An 8,904-nucleotide genomic window follows, 5' to 3' on the forward strand; every position below is an offset into this window, starting at 1 on the left:
TATGTTTGTCTTTCCCCTTTTTCCTAATTAAACCACATAATCTTCCTAGTATTTTCCAAAATGGGACGGGTAGAGTTTTTAAGGTACTTTATTTTAATTCTTCCTATGATCCTCCTTATTCCAAGTTTTATTTTTGATTTAATTACATTCGTTTCTAATCGTCATTTACCCTTGATGTAAATTTACCTAGTTTTCATTCCTTGCTTATATTTATTTATTATTATTTATTTTTAATGATTCCAAGGATGCCAAGTTTGGTTGTGCCCTTCAAGAACTTCCCTAGAAGTTCCAAGGGTGCCACACCTAATAGCTTATTTGTGATGTCAAGGGTGCCAGTTTGGTTGTGCCCTTCAAGAACTTCCCTAGAAGTTCCAAGGGTGCCACACCTAATAGTTTATTTGTGATGTCAGGGGTGCCAGCTTGGTTGTGCCCTTCAAGAACTTCCCTAGAAGTTCCAAGGGTGCCACACCTAATAGTTTATTTGTGATGCCAAGGGTGCCAAGTTGGTCGTTCCCTTCAAGAAATTCCCCTGAAGTTCCAAGGGTGCCACACCACTTGCCCTTCAAGCATCCAGTGATTACGAGGGGAAAGTATAGTGCAACGTCATAGACCATTGTCATCTCTTATGTTGCCTGCTATAGTGAGACTAATGGTGTCGGGGATCAAGGAATCTGCCTTGATGCGCGCCCCCCGGTAAAGTCCTCATGAGCGAACCAACTTTGGAACCTGCCCTCATGGCATCGTGATGTTCAAGGCGAAGGTGTTTCAACCCTTCCAGCCCAAGTCACGACGGGAGTGCTAGTGGGTGAGATCAGAGACTCTATCCTACCCCTCCCATGTAGTTCCATCCACTTGTACAACCCCATCACCCATATGTGAGTCATTCGGTCAAGCAACTAATCTGTGCCTACAACCATTAATATATCATCAGAATATAGTTAAACATATATGGCAGATTCCAAGATCGACTTAGACTTTCACAGATAAAGTAATATAAATTTTCATCAAACCAGGTGTCATCGACATGTCATGCGAGTGCCTCTGATGGTTCCCTGCCATACTCAATAATCATCAGTAACACAGTTTCTCAATGTTAGTCAATTATCATAATAGCATCATTAACAATTCCTGGTCATTCTCATCATTGTCCATTGTAAGTCTGAACTAAAGGAAGTAGGTAACATAGGGGACACATCCCTTATGGCTATCATCAATAATCATCAATGGAAACATACATATTAATTAAGCTATCAACATCGTAACATCGTAGAAATATACCTATCCATAAAATTTATCCTCATTATGCCTTTAGTAGAGCGCATACATATTCTTTACTACCCTCATCATAATTTCAAATAGAGACCACTTAACTATTAATATTGCAATCATCAGAATACTGATAGAGATACATAACCATTCATGCTACCATAATATCAATGGATAGCATTCATAAACATCACAACCATGAATATCTCAATCGCTAATAATAGTGTCATGGGTCCAGATCTTCAATCTGAGGTCCTCGAAGAATAGAGTGTCTAAGATAATGTCATATCAGGGTTAGGAAGCTAGAGTGGGCACTACATACTCCCCATCTTAACAATGGACTTTGTCCCAAAGTCCTTAGAACATAAAGGAGAAACGGCGACACATAATCTTAGGAACCCTTCCTAAAACTCTTGCCAACCTTCTGGTGGGCAGGTTAAAATTTTCCCAAGGTATCTATAACACGAATTCCGTTATAACTGAAGGACTATATCTGGGGAACATTGCAAAAACATACATTATAGATATTATTAAAATTAATAGTTAAAGGAAGCGTCATACATAAACTTTTCCAACAAAATCATCATAATCAAAATCCCAACTAATTAAAGCAACAATTAATAACACCCACCTTCCTTCAATTTACAAATTGACTAATTTAGGAGAAATCTCTCTAGTTTTATTCATTCAATCATGCAATTAAGATAGCAATAATTTTGTATTAACTCAAATTCATAGGGGATGTCTATGCCTTTTTCATAGGAGGAACTACCCACCTTAAGCTTGGACTTCAATATTTGTAATGGTCAATAATAATTGTGTTAATTATTGTTTGATATTTCACCTATGACGTAATCCACCTTTGTTTACCATGTTCTAAATCTTCAATTTTTGTTGGGAACTACAATCAGTACTTTGAAAATAAACATATGCCACTGCTTGCTAGGGGGACCTAACAATGCCTACTACACCTTCTTAGAGACTTGATTTACCTTCATGATCCATGTTCTGAAAGTCCAATGTTGTACAACTACCATTAGCACTTTAAAATAAATGCATACCACTCCTTTCTAGTGGATACCTAATGGTACACACTATCTAGAGATAAAATAAGATGTTAACTACATAGAACGTAATCATCACTTGCAATGAATGAGTAGTCCAAACCTTCATCCCTTCAAACCCAGCTACCCTACTTCCTTTCGCTAGGGTAAGCGAGTGAGGCTATCTGGGGCCTATCTTCATTTAATCCTACTGAATCTAATGATATGTAATACAAGGCTTGCACCAATCATTTAAAAAATCAGAATTCATCCATAATTGAATCCTCAAAGATAAAAGAGATATCTAGACCAATGTGCATCTCAATAGAAGTTTAAATTTTGAAACAGCATGCCAGAAGAAGAGAGCAAACTAGAATAAAGCTGCATTCCTTACCCAATATATATAAGATATTTCTAATCAGAAATTGAATATATTAGGAATGTAACCTACTTAACAGAACTTCAGATAGAATGGGTGGTCAGAGAATTCAGTCAGATCAGTAAGTTTACCTGGCATAAATGCAGGGCTGTGTCATCAGGAGCTTCTATTGTTAAACGAAGATCCCTTGAACAACCAAATCTGCAGTATTTCCTTTTGTTCATGGTGTATTTATTCCACATTTGGAACTCAGAACCATAACCATGTATCACTTTATTTATCCTCATTCAATAAAGTTAAACATACTACTCAGTACATACCAACAAAATATTTCATAAACATAACTTTTGCTCATAAACTTCCATAATTTTTGCTCATAAACTTCCAACTCTCGTTCAACAATGTTCATGTAAACTTTCATTAAATAAGCATTTAAACTAACAAATATATTTCTTAAATTTCTATAACTTTGGCAAATACTTCCAAGCCATCATTTTCAACAACTTTCATATAAACTTTAAATAAACATTTAACAACCTTCATGGAAGCTTCCTTTAAATACAATTTGGGCTAAATAAAAATTTCGTTGACCACATTAGGGATTCTGCACTACATATTGAAAGACAAGCACTTCAAAAGTAATTATATGGACACGCTAAAATCTCTTTTCCTATTTTTTAACATTATCTAGACCTAAAGTTCAATATATGGTTGCATGAGTACTTGAATACACTTACATGAATGCAATTGCAAAATATCTAGAGATATATTGATATCTCCACCTCTCCTCATCCGGTCTTCTTCGTTTCTTTCACCATGTTTCGTTTTTAATAACAACTCACCATTTCAACTAAAATTTATTACAAAATTCCGAAAAGAAACACAAAAGCTGCACCAAAATTGTATTCAAGGTTTTTTTTTTTTTTTTTTGTTTTTTTCACGCATTGCTCAAAACCTTGTAATGTGCCTGCAACATTATCTAGCATATATATATATATATATATATATATATAGATGTATATGTATATGTATATGTATATGTATATGTATATGTATATGTATATGTATATGTATATATATGTATACATATATATGTATATATATAGATATATATATAGATATATATATATACATATATATACATATATATACATATATATATATACATATATATATACATATATATACATATATATACATATATATACATATATATATATATATATATATATATATATATATATATATATATATATATCATAGAGAAGAAAACCAAAATGACCATAACACACAAAAGACTTGTTAAATCTTGAGAATTTATAAAAAATTTATAATATAATCACCCAACAATAGAAACAATATACCAAAATTCAAAAAGTCTTAATTAAACAAAACTGAAAAGTTTTTATAAGAAAATACAATTTTAAGTGTTGACACCTTCTAGCATAGATGTCAAGGGATATGTTTCAAATATTCTATGGTAGAAAGGAAAAATCAAGAATATTTTACTCAGGATTACAAAATCTTAGTTTAATTGATTAAGTTAGATAGAAGTTAACTTCCATAAACAAATTATAGTAATACGATGTCACATTTGTAACATAGAGATAAATTATATTGAAAAGACTATAATTCCTATTTTATAAATTATTATATGCTAAACCCTCATTATATCAAATATCGTTACTCTTTTTTGAATTATATCATAAGTGTATTGAAGTATATCATAAGTGGATTGTAAATTTGGAAAAGATTTGGTTTGATCATTAACCTTAAAAAAAAATTTAGGCCCTTGTGTCATCCATCTTGTGATAGAAAATAGGAGAAGACATGTTTTTTCTTTACACACCAACTTGAATCATGATTATATTATTCAATCATGAACTAATACAATATAAATGTATATAAACTTTTCAGCAAAGCGTCAGTTATCTCTTTGGGGAAAAGTTATCCCTTGGGAAAAGGTTCTCTTTGGAATAATGAATAGTCAGTTCTCTCTTTGGGGAAAAGTTATCTCTTTGGAATAATTTATTCAGCTAAAAGTCAGTTCTCTTTGGGATAATTTATTCTGCTAAGAGATAATTTAATAGCTAAAAAGACCCTTTGAGAAAATTGAGAAAAAGATATCTATTTGGCATAATTTATTCAGCAAAGATGCTCCTGAGATAATTGAGAGAATTTATGTAGCAAAGAGACTCTCGAGATAATTTATGCAGGCTAAGAGACCGTTGAGAAATGGAAACTTTGAGAAAGAGACTCTCGAAATAATTTATGCAGCAAAGAGACAGTTGAAAATGGAGTACTTAATAAGCAAAGATACTACTTGGGATAAGTTATTCAGCAAAGAGACTGAACTGCTCATGGTATAATTAACCTAGCCATGAGACTACTTGAGGGGATTTGTTAGCAAAAAGACGGTCGAGATAATTTATTCTACAAAGAGGAAGCGAAGAGACTGGCGAGATAATTTATTCAACAAAAAGCAAATTGTGAAATGGAATATTTTATTGAGCAAGGAGAATACTTGGGATAACTTACTCAGCAAAAAGACTAACTGCTCATGGAGTACTTCATCCAGCAGAGGGACTATTTGGGCTAAGTTATTCAGAAATTAGACTGTTGAGAAAATTCTATTTGAGATAAGTCATTTAGCAAGTCTGATCTCATATTGATTAAAACTTGAATGTTAAATATGAAAATTATGCCTTTTTTTTTTTTTATATGATGTCCAAAGCTACAATTTATAAATGATCGAGTTTTATAACAAAAGCATTCAACAGCAATACAACCAGCCTTATCACAAAACAAGCTTATTTTCTACAAATCTGTCCCTTGCAAATTTTTCGACCTAAATACTAAAATCAGAGAAGAGGCAAAGTTAAATATCCTGTAACCTGATGCAAAAGCTTCAATTTTGGATAACAGCTTAAATATGAATAATGACTTTCAGTGTCTAAAGAAAGGCATGAAAATATTTACCAAACTTCCATGATATAGTTGATCAAAAGGCAAAGCCATAGAGCTTAAGGCACCCTTCAAATGAAGTGTGCACTTTGGTGTCTACTCTGAAGTCTGTGGCTTCTACAATCAAAGCCTGACCCCCTATCCCACGTAATTGTGATTAAACCACTAAATGGCAAGCTATCTTCCGGACGAAAACGAGATTCACCTCATAATATTCTATTTATCACAGGGCCAATAAACTCCTGCCTCCTAAACAGCAAATGCTTTAGTACAAACCATCATTTAAATACGTGTGTAGGGCCTCTAAAATTTAAATACAGGCTCCTGGATTTGCAAATGCTTAAACATGAATAGTGGTTTGCAAAACCTGCCATAAACACCACACCCTACTGCCTCCTGTCCATATCAAAGGAAATTGATTCAATGCCCTTTACTACAGCTTCATAATTCCTAGAACTGGGCAGATTACTACCAGAAACTGAGTGTTTGGAATCTCCAGAGTTTATCGGACAACTTCGCTGAGCTCCGGTGTTCCATAATGCAACTGAACCCAAGTTATTGGCAGGCGACGGAGATCTATCAGTCTCAACTACTGCTTGTCTGCTGCTTGAAACCACAGTTTGCCTTGTTTTGCTATCGTGTCCAGCACTGGATAACCGTATGTGCTGTGAATCTCTAAGTCCTTTGCCTGCCTCTGCCATGGCGTTTCATATTTGGGCACTTCATCCTGATCACCTTCTGCGTGGCATGCTGATCTGGCAACAGTCAATTTTCCATCGCAACACAGCGCAGTTTTTGGAAATACTGCTAAGCAGATTTGTCTAGAATAGATAATCACGCAAAAGCAGGAACTATCAGTTGCATATATGAAAACGGAGCATAGGGATTATGGTGGCTGTTTGTGTTCAATTTCTCATCGTCCTATCAATGCTATCGAAATAGCCTCTTTTTTTTTTTTCCTCTTCACTACTTCAAAGAAAAACAGGGCGTTTCAGGCCTGCCTCCATGCATCACTCATTCGAATCGATTGTCTTCCTCACGAAAGAAATTTTGTCAAAAGAATAAGAATAAACCCCATCAAAACTCTCACCAAAACATACTCTCACTAGAGATCGATCTTCTTCCTTTAGTAACGGAAAGCATTTTTTAATTTGGATTTTCTACGTTTGATGAAATAACTCTGAACTTCCAGCAAATTAACAGTAATGCTGATTACAATCCAGTGAAATATTCTCATGCTTGGTAGATCCCTGGCTTCGACTTCTAAAATCTTCAAGCGGGTAGTCGTTTCTTACCGCATCTATGTCGTTGTCGACAAGGGTAGTAACAGGGGAGAGGGAGCCGCCTACAAACAACTGGTCGATGCTTTGATCACTTGCTGTTGTCTGGAAAATTATCCTATGAATGCAAGTTTAGCCAACACCAAATTGCCTGAATTTTGGTTTCATGAAGACTATATCTCTAGTTTGAAGCTACAAAGTAGAGGAACTGCTGCTCCCAAGAATGGGGGAACCCATTGCTTGGTTTCCCCCTTTTTTCAGAGCAGGGAAACTGGTACGAAATGCTCCTAGTTTGACCAGGAAGACATCAGGATTGAGGAGTGTGTTGGGGGCATTTACAATCCCTCATTTTGGGTGTCACTCATGTGGTGTTCTTGGCAGTGTTCTTGAAGTGTTGCCCTCCACATGATGGAAACTTCTCAAAGCTCCTGGATGAAAAGGAGATCGGGATGTTGCAGATCAGAGCGGAAATCATGGATAAGTCTCTCGAGATTATGCTTATAACTATTAGCATTCTTCTCAGATTCTGTATCACTTTCGCCTTGATACCACAGAAATGCTCTCAGAACGCCTCCATGATTGAGAGCTGCCTTGGTTCTAGTTATCATATTCTTGTAGAGTGTGCTGCCCTTTTCCCATTCTTTGATCGCGGTACCTCCAATGGCACAGGGAACTAAACCAATACGAGCTTTTTCGGGATCTTTATAATGCTTCAGTATAGTGTTTGCAAATATCATTCCAGGACCTACTCCACACACTTTGTGTTTATCTATATCGGCATGCAAAGGAACATGAGCTTGCTCCCAATGAAGATGTGAGTTGAGCCTGAGAATTGAAGGGTGTGCTTTGCATTCTGGAGGAAGGAAATGATCCCAATGAGAACCATGAACTCCTCCCCTGCCCGACATGTTGCTCTGTCCTGAGAGAACGAAGATATCCATTTTCACTGCCTTAACAGTAGTAACTGTTCTTAGGCATTATATATAGAGCCAGATACGATCAACATTACATCCTGTCACATATCACGCACAGAGATTCAGAATTTTTTTTTTTTTGACAGCGAGCTAACAGTCAAGGGCATTTGGGTCAACAATGGGCTGAGCCGGAACCCCATCCATTGGGCTAACATTATCCACTCTGTCAGCATACCTGTCGCTGCAAATTCTGGGTAGGAAGTCCGTAAACCGTAAGAATTGCCTGAGTTGATTAATGCCCTCAAATTTGTCCGAATCCGGCAAATTATAGATCTGAGTGATCCGCTGTTAGGTTTGTATTTCTGATCATCCAGATGGATTCAAAGATATTTAAAATCCCAAAAATGGTATTTATGAATAGATGAGATTACATCTTTGTCATAGCGAAACTGCAATTTCGAAGTTGAAATCAGTGCAAATCCTAGCATATTGTAAGATGTGTCAACTAAACTGGGCTGGTGTTTCAGTTTTGAACTGCTATGGATAATGCTTGATGTCTCTATTTCTGATCTGTGACATAAATCCACTCCATTTCTGTCCATGAATTTGGATCATAATACACTATAGAGCTCTTAAAATGTTCCTAAATTGCAATTTTTTTTTTTTTTTTAAACTTGAGTAATTTGATTTTAGAGAAATACCCACATAGCAAACAAAACTAGTTATGCATGCATGGGCCCATAGGCCTCAAGGGTTCAACTTGTGCTCTGATACCAAGTGTAAGGACCATGTTCAGACTATGTACACAATTTTTTTTTTTTTTTTTTTTTTAAAACAGCAATGGCAACCAGAAAGGAAACGCATTGAAATTCAAATTTATTTAGCACACACATTCCTGCCACTCATTTCAGGAAACATACCCTAACATTTTCATACCTTTAACTAAGATCAATAGTAATGAAATACATATGTACCGTTCACCAGAAGGCGAGACTCTGCTTGCTCTGCTGTTGCTGGTATTCCCTGGTAGCTGGTCACCTCTGCGAGTGAATGATGAC

The 8,904-nt window shown here is 35.6% G+C and overlaps 1 pseudogene across 1 annotated transcript; it reads right to left on the reverse strand.

Moving 5' to 3' along the window:
• Positions 1 to 7,351: 7,351 nt before the first annotated feature.
• On the reverse strand, positions 7,352 to 8,176 carry LOC149248723 (putative carbohydrate esterase At4g34215 pseudogene; annotated as a pseudogene). Its single transcript, XR_016265054.1, has 2 exons — positions 8,082 to 8,176; positions 7,352 to 7,944 (listed from the first exon to the last, which is right to left on the reverse strand). The product of XR_016265054.1 is annotated as a putative carbohydrate esterase At4g34215 pseudogene (transcript).
• Between the last annotated feature and the right edge of the window lie 728 nt (positions 8,177 to 8,904).

Source organism: Pinus tabuliformis, chromosome 7 (genome assembly GCF_031772625.1).
Source record: "Pinus tabuliformis cultivar Carrire ecotype Pingquan chromosome 7, CPIR1, whole genome shotgun sequence".
Classification (NCBI taxonomy): Eukaryota; Viridiplantae; Streptophyta; class Pinopsida; order Pinales; family Pinaceae; genus Pinus; species Pinus tabuliformis.